This window comes from Mastomys coucha, unplaced genomic scaffold, assembly GCF_008632895.1.
Source record: "Mastomys coucha isolate ucsf_1 unplaced genomic scaffold, UCSF_Mcou_1 pScaffold23, whole genome shotgun sequence".
Taxonomy (NCBI): domain Eukaryota; kingdom Metazoa; phylum Chordata; class Mammalia; order Rodentia; family Muridae; genus Mastomys; species Mastomys coucha.
In genome coordinates this window covers 43,379,121-43,392,979 of record NW_022196906.1, presented here as the reverse complement: position 1 = coordinate 43,392,979, position 13,859 = coordinate 43,379,121, and the positions used below count along the sequence as shown (strand labels likewise).

General features: G+C 46.3%; 1 protein-coding gene and 1 non-coding gene across 3 annotated transcripts in view; both read right to left on the bottom strand.

Moving 5' to 3' along the window:
* The window catches only part of Drd2 (dopamine receptor D2), a 63,625-nt gene extending 50,116 nt beyond the window's left edge, over positions 1-13,509 (bottom strand). The window contains exon 1 of one of the 2 annotated variants that reach the window (XM_031345297.1): positions 13,188-13,509. The gene's annotated coding sequence lies outside the window, so the exon portion shown is untranslated. The remainder of the gene's footprint in view (positions 1-13,187) is intronic. The other variant, XM_031345298.1, reaches the window with a different exon arrangement.
* LOC116074154 lies at positions 607-710 on the bottom strand. Its single transcript, XR_004112110.1, has one exon. It is a non-coding gene; the product is annotated as a small nucleolar RNA U13 (small nucleolar RNA).
* Positions 13,510-13,859: the final 350 nt, after the last annotated feature.

The window sequence follows — 13,859 nt, the reverse complement described above, 5'->3', positions numbered from 1 at the left end:
CAGGGATTGGCCTTCAAAGTCAATGGAGCAAGCATTCAGGTAGAGAGATACTATGTTGATTGACTAGTTCTGATATACTAGGTGCAGAGATGCAACTGATGCAACTGATCTAGTCTCTTTCCCATTCTAGCCTCCATTTCTCCCATCTCTCATCCCTGTCTTTCTACCAACTCACTACCTCTATCCTTTTACTCTCTTATTCTGTGCATGGGAGAGGAATGAGGTCTAGTGAATCCACAAGCTAGTGAGGATGCAGGAAAAGATGGTAAGACATGACCCTGGGCAGAGGTATGGACCATGTCTCAGAGCAAGCCAACCTCTTCCAGATTTATCCAAGGGCATCCCTTCCTCTGTACCCTCTCTAATCCCTGGGTCTCCTCCCCACTCCTTTACAGTTTTGTAAAGACCCTGGTTATCAAAGGCCCATGCCATTCACCATGGCATCCACCCCTTTGTGTCTCAGTTGTCCATGGATACCTGGTCTGCTCCCCTGCTTCACAGAAGCCATTGACACCCAGCTTACTGCTTTTTCACCCAACTCCAAGTCCGTCCATTGTTCTGGGTGTAATTATCTTGAAACACCTTGATTTTTTTTTTCTTAGTTCACGTCAGACGGGTAATGTGCCCCCGTCGTAACAAGGTTTATGGGCGGCACATGTCAAGCAGAGGCGTGAACACCCAATCATCATGCTTTATGAACCAGAAAGGATCACACCTTGATGTTTTAACTGTGATCTTTAGACCTTCCAATTCAGTCAGTGTTTCCCATGACTGTATCGTGGGCCCTGGATCATCTATTTGTATCCCTACACTGTGCCCACAACTGCTTCTGCACCCCAGCACCATCACTCAACAGGTCTAGCCTGTTCAGGTTCCTTGTCCTCACCAGCATCATCAACATGTTGATTCCGTTTGGTCCTGTATCCTCATCCACTTTCACTAATTCAGATTTCCAGCCCAGAACTGAGACACTTTTATCAACATCCTGAGCACACTTTGCCTCACTATCCCATAGCTATCATTAGCTTCTCCTTCCCCTCCTCCTCTGTAGCCCACACGTCACCAGGCTCTAGTGTCTTCCTAGCTCCACTGTCCACTTCATCCAAGTTACCTACACCACTGTCCTATGATTGCAAATCTTTTACTGTGCTTCTGCTAGTATACCCCCTGTAATTAGTTCTCCCACACAGGATCCTCTGCATTTTTAAATGCAATTCAAATCAATTGAGTTATTCTCCTGCTCAAAATCCAATCCTTCAAAATGATTTGTGGTTTCCTTCGGGTAGAAACCAATCTCCATCCTAAGTCCTGGAGTTTCGCAGTGTAGTCCCTGGTGATGCCTCTGGCTGTACTTTGTACTGTCTCCAATTCAAACTCTACTCTTTATACAATGTGTTTATAAAATAATCCAAGGTCTATCCTGAGGTTAGCTGCACAGAGGATGAAAAAAAGACCCATGTCAGAAGAGAGTGCTGTTCCCTTGCTGGGTAACACTGTGTTCTTCTAGAAAGGAGTCAAATCCTACTTGTCTCTGAGCCTTGTCTGCAATGATGTCTTTCTTCTCTCCAGAAGAGAAGACAAAATGCAGAGTACACATTGGGAAGGGTCCTGTGGACATACCCATTTATTCTAGTAATTATAAGAATAATGCAAGTAAATGTTTTTAAAAACATTATTTGATACGTATGTGTTTGTGTGTGTGTGTGCGTGTGTGCCTGCATGAGTTCATGTGTGCCATGTGAGTACAATACAGATATGCAGAGAGGCCAGCGATGATGTCTGATTTCTGGCAGTAGAGATACAGGTGGTAGTGAACTGCCTGATGTGAGTGCTGTGAGTCAAACCTGGTTTTCTCTGCACCAGCAGCAAGCACTCTTAACCACGAGGTCATCTCTGTGGGACTCAGTAAATGCCATTTGAGAGACTGCTGTATGCCTTGTGCCGAGCCAAGCCCTTGACATCCATGATCCATTGACAGAGCACAGAACTCCATCAAGGAAGTACCACCATCATTTTATGAGAAAACCATTTTATGAGAAAACAAAATTCTGCATTTCAAAAAGGCACTAGTAACTTGAGCAACATCACACCAGTCATTAGTGGCCAATTAAATTAAATTAAATTAAATTAAAAACCTCTATTACTCTGACTTCCAAGTTCATATTCTGAGTTGATTTATGATACTGATAAATAGCTAGATGGCCTATCCTGCGTTATGTGTGTCTCTGTATGTATATATGTGTGTACACATGTATGTGTGCATATGCGTATTGTGCATATGTAGAAGTCAGTGGTAGACATCAAATGTCTTTTTCTATCAATTCTCCAGTTTTGAGTTGATCTCTCGCTGAAACAGAGGCATGCTGACTCACCTGAACTGGCTGGATAGCTAGTTCCAGGACTCTGTCTTTGTGTGCCTATCTAGCTCTGGGGTTGTAGATATATGTACTCCACCATGCCTGGCTTTTTACATGTGTGCTGGAGAGTCTGAGTCCTTATGCTTGGATGGTAAGCAGCTTGCTGACTGAGTCATCTCCCCAGCCCAACACACCATTAAAAAAAAAATACTGTTGGGAAGCATAGATACAAGATCTTATAATTTTTGGAGAGTTTTAGGTTAAATGTAGTCTTGCAAACTGAGAACTGATCTTCCTTGCCAAACTGCAAAAGTTCCAGCTTCAAACACAGGGAGCCCAGAGAGCACTGCAAACAATCCCAAGCACAGCTCCACCCTGAGTGTCCTAGGTCCCCAGGCTGACCTGTACTGATACATCCATCTGTCCATGTTTCCTTGCTTCTTGGTACCTTCATCTTCGCATGAGTGTCTGTCTGATGTGGGCATTAACAACCAGGAACCCTCTCTCCCCGTATAGGCTACAGCAACTATAAAAAATTTTCAGCCAAACCCCAACATAGCCACAGCAGCTAGCTAGTATTGGTGAAGGATGAAGGGGACATGTGAAGCATCTTGTGATGGTGGACTAATAAGAACACTACACACACGGCCAGACTCTTGTTGAGCTTCAAGTGAATAGAGAGTTTGAGGCTGTCAGGAAGTGTGACACTTCGCTCATTGACCCATCCCTCACCCAATCCACAATTTAAGTGACTACCGAGTGCCTAGTGTCACTTTCAGCTATACATTCCCATGGAAGTATGAGACAGATTCTCCACTTCAAAACCCTCGTAGTCTAAGTAGGGAAAAGAAGAAATTCACAATCAAAATATTAGCATTATGATGGCAGTATAAGGATCTGGGAGACAGCTCAGTGGGTGAGTGCTTGCTGTGTAAGCATGAGAGCCAGAGTTCAGATTTTGAGCACCAATAGAAAAGCCAGACACAGCCGTAATTCCAGTGTTGGAGTGGGTGGGTAAGATAGATGGAATCCCATCCCACATCCCACCCCCCGGGGGGGGGCTTGCTGGCCAGCTAATATAACAGAAATTGTGAGTTCTAAGTTCAATGTGATACTTTGTCTCAAAAACTTAAGTTGAAGAAAAATGAAAATATGAGGTGAGGGACTCTGACCTCCACATGCACATACAGGATTGTGAACACTAACACACACATGCACCCACATGCATATACCACACACACACACACACACACACACACACACACACACACACACACATACACACACCACACAACTTTGGAAAAGCAAGATATCAATACAAGACAGAGCTATGAGAGGACTGGGAGTGTAGCTATGGGTAGAGCTCTTGCTGAGCATACTGGGGGTCTGGGTTCAGCCCCAGCACTGAAAACACAAGAGTATAAGATGCCATAGGGCAGTGACAAGTGTCCCAGCTCTGTGACTCTGGGCAAGTGTCACTCCACCTCTCTGATCTGGTCTGCAACACAGGATGTAACAATGACCACAGTGGGTTACTGCAAGCAGCATTCAGGAGAGCGAATATGAAAGTGCTTCACAGATAGGAGAGATTATTGTTGCTTGATGGGTTCTGAAAATTAAAAGAGGATTCCAAAATGCTGAGTATCACCGCTATTGTTTCACAGGGAATAAGACAATTATTTTAAATGCTTGAAAGTGAGCACAAACTGGATGCTTCCGCTGTCTGGAATGTCTGTCTTTCCCCCGACGCGAACAGCTCACTTCCACATCCTTTAACTCTTTCCCTCAAGTGTCTTTCTCTCCACAGGGTCCATGCTGGACCTGTTATTTAATACAACAAAATTGTCTCTCGTTCTACACCTCTGCCTTCCTGATCATTGTAAGCCTAGTCTGTTCCCTCTGTTCCTAGGTATGTGGTACCTTGAGTAATATGCTCTTTATATTATTATCCCTTTCCAATGTAATATAAACTCAAGGAAGGCTGAGATCTTTGCTGTGTTCACAGATGGATTTGCAGCCAAAATGAATACCTGGCACACAGTAGATGTTCAAGAATAATAGTTTGGTGAGAGAATGAGAAACATAATTTATATTGCATAGCTACCACAGCAGAGGATACCTGGAGAATAGGGATGCAGGAAGACAGAACATGGGAACTGGAAGCAGATCTGAAAAAATGATGATGGAGGGATTCCTGCCATAGTGTACAAAACACAAGCTTCCAGTCTCTAGGATAGCACAAGCAGAAGGGCCACTGAGGAGGCTTAAAAGAGGCAGTATCAGCCATTATTATACAACAGACTGTGAACAGACTCCACACACTTTCAGAAGACAAGTTAGCATAATTTTAGAGAATAATTTCTGAGTTTCTGTTATCTATTGTTTCATAATCAATTGTCCCAGAACTTGGCAACTTAGAACAATAACTATGTTGCCTCCATGGGTCAGGAATGTAAACAGCTGAGGTAAGAGGTTCTGGCTTAAAGTCTTTCACAGGTTCCAGTGACGGCAATGTGGGTTATTGTCAATTAAAGGCTCCTGTCACTTGAAGGCTCATCTGGAGGTCCTTCTAAGACAGTTTACCCAGTTCTTTGCCATGTAGACCTTTCCAGAGGGCGCCGGGAATGTCCTCATGGCAAGTTCTAGCTCTTTCCCAGAAAAACAATCCAAGAAAGAACCGGGTTGAAGCTGTGATCCTTTCTAGATTTATCTTTAGAAATCACATTCTGTCCTTTAGGCCCTATCCTATTGGCACACATGTGTCCCCTGTTCAGTGTAGGAACATGCATGCTGGGAGGTGGGGACTCTAAAGGCCACTTTGGAGGTTGGCTACCCTGGATTGTCACTAAGGAATCTGCAGGGATAATGGGAAGACAGTGCTGGTTTATAGACATTACCCGTTTTCCCCAGCCTCCTAGAGAACACTGACCAAAGATGTGTTATCTTTTATCAAGTCATAGCAGGCCTTTGGCTGTATACATCACTAAAGGAAATTCTGTGTGTCAGAGTGTGGATCCACCACAGAGATCCCTGCATCCTTTTCAGAAATGCTAGTTTCTGATTATCATTACTTCTCATCCTAGACCTGCTGTAAATGAATGAAAGAGCTGAAGATGCTCAGAATCTAAAACAGGAACAGCCAAGGATGCTAACCTGGGAACAGGATCTGCAACTATCCTCCCCAAAATCTCTTCCCATCACTAAGAAGCAAGCACAAGTTGTTTGCCTGTAACTACATCACATACAAGAGTCCTTCTTAGGAAAAGACTCATAGAAAGACCCATGAGGATGTCACCTTCTGGACTGGAAAGCATCAGCACTAGAAGCTATTAAATTCCACTCCTTTCTCAGGCAGGGCTGCTCCTCACGTCAATACATGAATGGCATTTGCTTCTGCTACTAACATCCCCAGAAGATGGAAAGTCTATGGGTTTTTGTTTGTGTGTTTGTTTGTTTGATGAGGAGGGGTTGTTTCATTTTCTTTTACTCTGGTGTGTGTGTGTGTGTGTGTGTGTGTGTGTGTGCTGGTGTGCATGTCCATGTGTGTGCATGCGTGCTGGTGTGCATGTCCACGTGTGCAGGTATAGAAGGCAGATGAGGCTGTTAGGAGCTCTCGCTCTATTGTGCTCTGCCTTATTCCTTGGAAATGGAGTTTCTTACTGAACATAGGCTGGCATCCAGTAAACCTGAGCCATCCTCCTGTCTCTGCCCTCTCCTATACTGATGGCATTTTAAAAGCACTTAACCATGTCCAGCTTTTTACATGAGAGACAGAATTCAAACTCAGATCCTCCTGCTTGAACAGCAAACAATCACCCACCAAGTATCTCCTGAGCCCTTATCTCTTCTCTTAAAATGGCCTTTTTCAGGGTACACATCACACCACAGGTTTCTGCCAATCAGGAAGGATCAACCACAAGGTAGCAGGTGAAGGACTTGGGGGTAAATGTTATGGGGGTAAATGAGGCCATGTAAAGCCATCACCAGGAAGACTGATGCCTCCTCCTGGCTTGTGTGGGGTGATATGAGAGCTCAGCTGTGCTTAATTCAAAGGGGTGACAAAGCTATTCAAATCCCTCTCCCTTGGGATGAGTAAGAGTTTCTGACAGGTGCCCGCCAAATAACTTTGGTAAGGATAAATGTAGAGTATAACAAAGAAGCATAAGCTTGAATTCTGTGGAAGTTTAGGAACATCATTCTAGAGATGTAAAATCAGCTTCTAAATTAGGGGGAAGGTAGTTAGCAGTAACTGTCCCTACAGTGAGCACCCAGCTATTACTAAACAGGGGTCTTTGCAGTGCCATAGATCTGTTCCTTCGGTCTTTATCACTGGCGTTAGCACTGTCGTTACAACCACCCATACAAAACCTCAAGGTGGTAGAGATTAACCGGTCTGCCTCTGATCACATAGAAAGGAAGTGTCAGAGTTAGAACCAGACTCCAAGCCTATGAGGTCATAGACTTATCTGTTATCCTAGGTTGTTTTAAGGGGTTAAATAGGGAGCAAACTGTTGGTACACATTAGCCATAAAATATATGGCGAGATTCAACAACAGGCCAGAACCTTTCTAGCTTCTTTCAAGGTAAATATCTTTTTTTTTCCTATCAATTTAATGGAGCCTCTTGTGCTCTTGAATCCTGAGGGATTGAGCATATTGGCTCCCTTCTTTTGTACTTGAAGAAATTCATGTGTAGGTAAGATGATCAATGATACTCAGGCCTCTACTGTCTCTTCCAACCAGAAAATATATATATATATACCAATTGGTTAGTTCTTAAAGGCAGCTCTCAGGAATTACCCCTCTGTTGGCTCTTGGGTCTGTCCACCCTCTCCTGCCTATGTAGCCAAGCAGCTGAGTCTTGAAGACAAGTGATTGTTCAATCCAGGTGTTTATTATTAAAAAAAAAAATAACAAAGAGACATGAATGTCAACAGGAGTTTGCTTTTCATTCCTTAGACAGATTGAGTCGTCACTCAGATGTGGGGAAGAAGGCTCATCACCAAGTCCCAGCCCTATTCACACCTTGTCTCTTGGTCCTCCTTCCACGTTAGAAGACGTGTATGACAGTTCTGACCTCCATTCTGCCCCTGCCTCCTGAACCTAGCATTTCATTGCTCACTAACGTACATTCCTAGCACACTGCAGCTAAAGGAGCTCAGATCCAGGGTGAAGCAAAACTTCGCAGGTAGTCCTCAAATTTAAGAATGCCACAGAGTAAGTTCATGCATCTTCTACTTTCCTGGTATCACCTGCAAAATTTACAAGCACGTCCCTTATTAAAGAAGACTTATTCAGATTGAAGAGATAGCCCAGTAGTTAAAGTCACTTGCTCTGCAAGCATATAAGGACCTGAGTTCCTATCTCCAGCGTTCACATAAAGGCCAGCCATATCCATGCATACCTATAATCCCAGCAGTGAGGATGAAAGAACCAGCCAGTCTAATGGAAAAGGGCAAACCCCAGTTTCAGAGAGAGGCCCTGTTTTGAGGGAATTAGGCAGAAAGTGATAAGGCAGGACACCCACATCCTCCCCCAGCCTCGGCACAAGCACATGAGCAAACACACATTCCTCTTTCTCTCTCACCACCTGCCATGCATGAAAGAAATCAAAGAAGACTCTCCCCACCCCCAGTCTTCTCCCTTTCTCATTATTTATGCCTCTTACATAAGTCAGCCAGGCCTAGCATCTAACCATCACACAGTCTGACTTTGACTCTCCACCCTCACCTTAGCTGCATGACCTTGCATGAGCCACTTACTTCTCTAAGGTCATGGGTCTCTCTCTGCCAAATGGGGATAAGAGGAATACCCACTTCTAGAGTCATTCCCGGGCAGTGAGCTGAAATGGACAAGTCATGTCAAGTGATGAGCACAATGGCACAATCTCCTACCCCCAGCAAGCGAGTGCTAAATGTTGGCCGCTATAATGATGAGGCCAGCAATGGGAGGGAGAGGGGCTCGTGAGCAGGCCCAGTTGTCATAAGCAGCCATGCTAAGGAAGCTTGTGAGCCAGGCTCTTTCTCAGACCAAGGGTTCCCAGGGAACTGCTCGTGATGTTGCTGCCTGGGGTAACAGGAAGGAACTGAGGCAATTATACAGTATGCAACAGAAATAATTTCATTTCTAATGCCTTTCCCCTGCTGGGCCACTTAGACCCAAACAATAACAATAAGGCGGAGGCGGGAACAAGGGGGACAGGCACTTCTAAAGGAGCTCGGTGATGAATAGATGGGGCCCTAGCACTCATTTTTCTCCCAGACATCTACAGCAGAGAGTCCCTGGGGCCACAGCTTCAGTTCTGTGCCGATAGGCAGTGCTTTGAACCACTGGAGGCTAAACCCTCTCTGGGACCAAGCTGACATCATTCCAGGGCTCTGGGGAAGTTAGGGGTCCTCCTTGCTCTTCTTATTACCTGGGCAGACAGCAGACTTCCCTCTTGGCCTCCTGGGAAATGGGGAAGTCCTTACAGGTGACCTAAGATTACGACAAAACTATCCATGTTGTATGAAACTAATGCATGTGGTCAGTGTACTCTTAACATCAGTCTATTTTGGGAGCCCATGCAAGCAATTCTCCTCTGCTCTTACCTACACACACACACACACACACACACACACACACACACACACCACACTGTCCCATAGTCTCCAAAACCTTCCAATCAACCTCCAGGCCTCTGAGTTTAGAGCATTGCAACAATATAGCCTCTTCTATCCAAGGGAGTCCCCAGGCCCCAGTGACTCATCTCTGACTCCTCCCTGTACACTTGAGCCAACAGGATCCTTGGCTCCTCTGAAGAAGAACATCTCTGTGTCTCCTAGGGAAAGAATGGAGGACTCTCTCCCAGGGGCAGCTTGCCTGCCAAAGGTGTCAATTTAACCCATTCGTCAGACTGAGCTTACCTCAAAGGACAAAAATGAGGCAATGTGTGTTGTCCCAAAAGCAAGTGCTTCGCCTTTTTCTGGACTCATCTTCAAACCAAGAGTCTGAGTCTTGGTTTTCTCTCTCCTTCATCATCACAGTCTGACACTATAGTCAAGCTACTTTCCAAGCCTATGCATTTAGATAATATGATTCTATTATAGCTTTAAATAAGAAAGAAATCCTCAATTACATGGATATTGGGGGAAAATGAGAGGCAGAGACTATTAGCACTGGACTCCAGCACCCTTAGAGGTACTAGAAAGACAACACCAGTCTGTCACCCAGACTTGGAAAATAATAAACAACCTTCACATCCCCAGTTTCTCTATAAATTATCATGGAAATCTGAAGGTGGGAGTGCATGGGCCCAAGGACAAATCACAGCATCCTTCCAGGGCCATAAGATGCCTTTTTGTGGATAAAAAGAAGGGAACATGACACTGGAGTTCAGCTAAGTGACGAAAAACACAGGCAGACAGACGAGGGTTTCTGGTGAGGAACGGAACCAAACTGTGTCCTTTCTAACATCTCTGAGTTTCACGCACTTCCTATGTGACCAGAAGTGTCCCTGCTAAGCAGAGTCACCTGGTAGGATTGAGGTGCTTTGGTCACTAAGTCAAATTAGAGAGTCCAGGAACCAGTAACTTGACACTACTCTTTTGCAGATAATAGAAGGAAGCTCAGTATTTGGGGACAGTTGCTCTGACAGTGTTTGCAAACAAGGTCATCCAGGATGACCTCCAAGGAGTCCAAATAATCATAGGCTCTGAAGTCCTGTTAAAAGTATCTGAGAGAAATAAGGATGACTGGGCCATACTCTAAGTTTTCTCCAAACTTATTAACTTAGGTAACAGTGAACAGTTGGCACACAACACGATACAAAATCTCAGCTTGGATTCAACACAACCTGTGAAGGTACAAAAGCACGTTCATGTTCAAGTTTTGTAGAAAACATCAGCTGAAAAAATATGAATCTCTGGAAGAGGTAGAGTCAGTTCAAGGATGTCTCATTATACATCATATTCACCCCATGGGCTCATGTATGCATGAATGTTTGCAGCACACACACACACACACACACACACACACACACACACACACCACTGTATCACACTCACATTTTCACAGCCATACTTTTCTTTTTCGAGACAGGGTTTCTCTGTGTATCCCTGGCTGTCCTAGAACTGTAGACCAGGCTGGCCTCGAACTCAGAAATCCACCTGCCTCTGCCTCTCAAGTGCTGGGATTAAAGGCGTGCACCACCACTGCCCGGCCCATACTTCTTAATTTCATAGTGCGGTTTTCACTAGCAGGGGGGATGAAGACAGCTCTCTCCATGAGCGTCCATGCATGTTTCCCCTTACTCTTGTTTTATCAGAGAACAGTGGCATGAGACCCATTTGGCCTCAGCAGATTGATCTCAGGTATATTTAAGGCAATCTTCTCTATGTGACTCTGAGCTGCCCCTCTGTCTCCCTTGGCTCCAGAGGAGAGCTGAGTTTCTCTCATGTTGAGGTTCTTCTAAAATTATTCTCAAGGTTAGATTTGCATGTTATAAACAGAAATAATCTGACTTGAAAGGTAGATGACTGATGGCTGATTCATCCCCACGAACCTTCCAGTTTATGGAACAAAGATTCAAAACAGTAGATTTAAAGGGTCACTGCCAAGAAGGAATGAATGGCTACCAGCCTTGGGAAGCATGATGTGCTCCTGGGCTGATGTAATCTTGTCTTGGCATTTCAAGAGTAGTTGTTGATAGCAGAAAGGACCATCACTCACAAGAGAGGGTGCAAAAGAGGCACACACTAGGCTGGCCTCCAGAGAACAATAGCATTTACACAAGGCTTGTCTGCATCCATACTGGTGAGAAAAATCAAAGTCTGGAGAATCGTGGACCAATGGAAATTGGGCTGCACCTTTGTACCCAAGAAAGGGACTGAATCTAGAGGATGGATCTTCCATCCCCAGTCCCACAGTTGAAGAATTTAACTTGAATAACTTTAGGAGACAGCTTGATAAATGGGAGACTTTAATTCATATCCACTAAAAACATGCACAGATTCTCTTAGAAATCCTAGTTTTCATGAGAGGTATTTTCCCCAATATATATATATATATATATATATACATATATATATATATATATATATATATGAATCACCCAGTGAAACATAACATTATGGGCCTCAACTTTAATTCAGCATTTTATTTGGAAAAGAGGCAGAAATATGACTTTTTAACCAGCTTCCCAGATGATTCAGATGCAGAGCTTTCTTTGCAATCCCTTAGGGAAATACTGCCTAGGACCTCTGCAGCAGATCAGTATCTTCACATTCCAAGCTAGGAAGGTTGGTGGAACTCAGAACATTCTTTAGGAGACCAACGCTGAGAAATGCTGGATTTGTAGCTCAATAGTAGAACACTTCCTTAGTGTATACAAGACCCTGGAATTGATCCCCAGCTGCACAAACAAGCAAGAAGAACACAGCTGGGAGTTCCCCACTTATTTCTGGGTCTAACCCTCCCAAATCTCTACCCTGTTCCACATTTGACTTCAGAGATGTCATCAAAGCTCCAAGAAAACAGATTCATAGTGCATTTGCAAACACGAAACCACAAAGTACAAGGCAGGGGGCTGAGACCCAGTAAATCAGCCTCCTGATTCTCTTGAAATCGGTTGCACTAATGTAGGCTGCTTTCTGCCCACCCTTATCAAACAACAGCACATAGGAAAGATGAAAAGAATGCTTTCTCAATTCGGCTTAGCCCTAATGCAGTGGGGTGGATCAGGCATAAGCACAGTATTTGCATCTGAAGTGGGGTTTGGAGCAACACTGAACATCTAGTTCCCAAGGAGAGAAGCAAGGATTGTCCTAAAAGGTTTGCAGTCTAGTCAGAATCAATAAATTGTTGAGTGTGCAGAAGGACCTAGAGAGGGAGTCTACTCACTGGATTGCACCTCATCCAACCTCAGGGGCCCCAGAAAAGAAGTGAGGTACCAAGTGAGGAAAAGATGACTCGCTGAAGCAGCTTCCCTGTGGCTGAGAACAAGGGCCTATCCCCAGGGAACTGCAGTGCTGTTCCTTGTGTCCATGGCGAAGCCTGTTGTGTAGATGGCAACCGGCTCTCTTACCTCTGCTCCTCAAGAGGAACCTCACAGGCTGCCCGCCGCAAAAAAAGGAAAAAGGGAAGCGCTCTGTGTGACGCTTAGAGAAGCTTCTCCCCATATGCACTTAGTGGGGCTCTTGATCCATTCCAGAGATGGACAGTCACCCTCTACCACTGTCTCCCGCCCCCACTGTCACTTACACTCCCTGGGGAAAATGGGTCTAAAATACTCGGCTTTCTTCCGGACTGGGTAACAGAGCAGAGGACAGAGAACAGGAATTCAGCACCAAGGACAGCAGAAAGCCTGAGGGTGGAAGACGGCTCCCGGAAGCAGCAACCTTTGGCTTTTAGCCCTTTCAAAAAGTCTCAGGTTGCACCAACAACAGAAAGGTCAGGTTGCACCAACAACAGAAAGGAAGAAACAACCTTCTTTCCTTTTGGGTGGTGGGAAACTCTAGTGCGCGCCTGGGGTCCTAGTCTTGAATACCAGTAGGACAGTACCCTACCCTCCGAAGCCACAGCTACACCCCACTGTTACCCAGGATAAGGACTCCCGCTTGGACAGGACAGCGCGAAGGTCCGCTAAGTAAGAAGGAAGGTAAGGGATGCCATCCTTCAGGTTCCTGACGCCCGGGGCGCAATCTGCCCGACGGAGACTCTGTGGAAATGGTGCTCCGGGACCGGCGGCGCTAGAGTGGCTGGACAAACTTCTGTTCCCGGCCGGTCAGCTCTGGGCACTTCGACCGGTGTAGAGGCCACAAACTGCTTGTCTCTCCACCCCGCCGGTTCTTACCTTCAAGCCATAGGGCGCCCGGGGCCAGAGAAGGCGCCGGCTGCTCGAGGCTTCCAGCTCCCGCCGCATCCACGCACGGCCGCCCCTCCGGCAGCCGTCCGGGGCCGCCGGTCCCCTCTGAGGGTCCCTCGGCTCCCGGCCCCGCCGCGCCGTTCAGATCCCTGGCGGGCAGCCGCTCGGCCGGCTCGGGCCCGCGGGGAGCAGTGGACGGGCCGCGGCGGGGCAGGGCGAGGCGAGGCGGGAGGGCGGGAGCGCAGCGCTGGGACCAAGCGGGGAGGTGGGCAGGAGGCGCTGCGCGCGAGAGGCGATCAGCTCAGGCACTGAGGCTGGACAGCTCCGCGGAGTCAGAGCGCAGCGCGCGCAGGAGGAGGGGGCGGGGTCACCCTGGCCACGAGGCTCCCGGGAACCCCGCCCCAGGGACAGGCCCCACCCACCCAGGGCCCCAGAGCTATCGCTGTACTGTGGGGTCTGGAAAAGGAACCCCGAGAGCTGAGACCAGAGCATCCATCTCTGGCTTTGAGTAGAGGTTAGCCTGTGCTCTGGACTGCTCGCCCGTGTCCCCCTACACTCATTAAGTAACACCTTGTCCATCAAACCTACTCTGGTCTACCATTCGCAACATCAGCAGGTCGATCCCTTTTGAGGAGTCAGGGCCAAGTCTTTAAAGGAGAA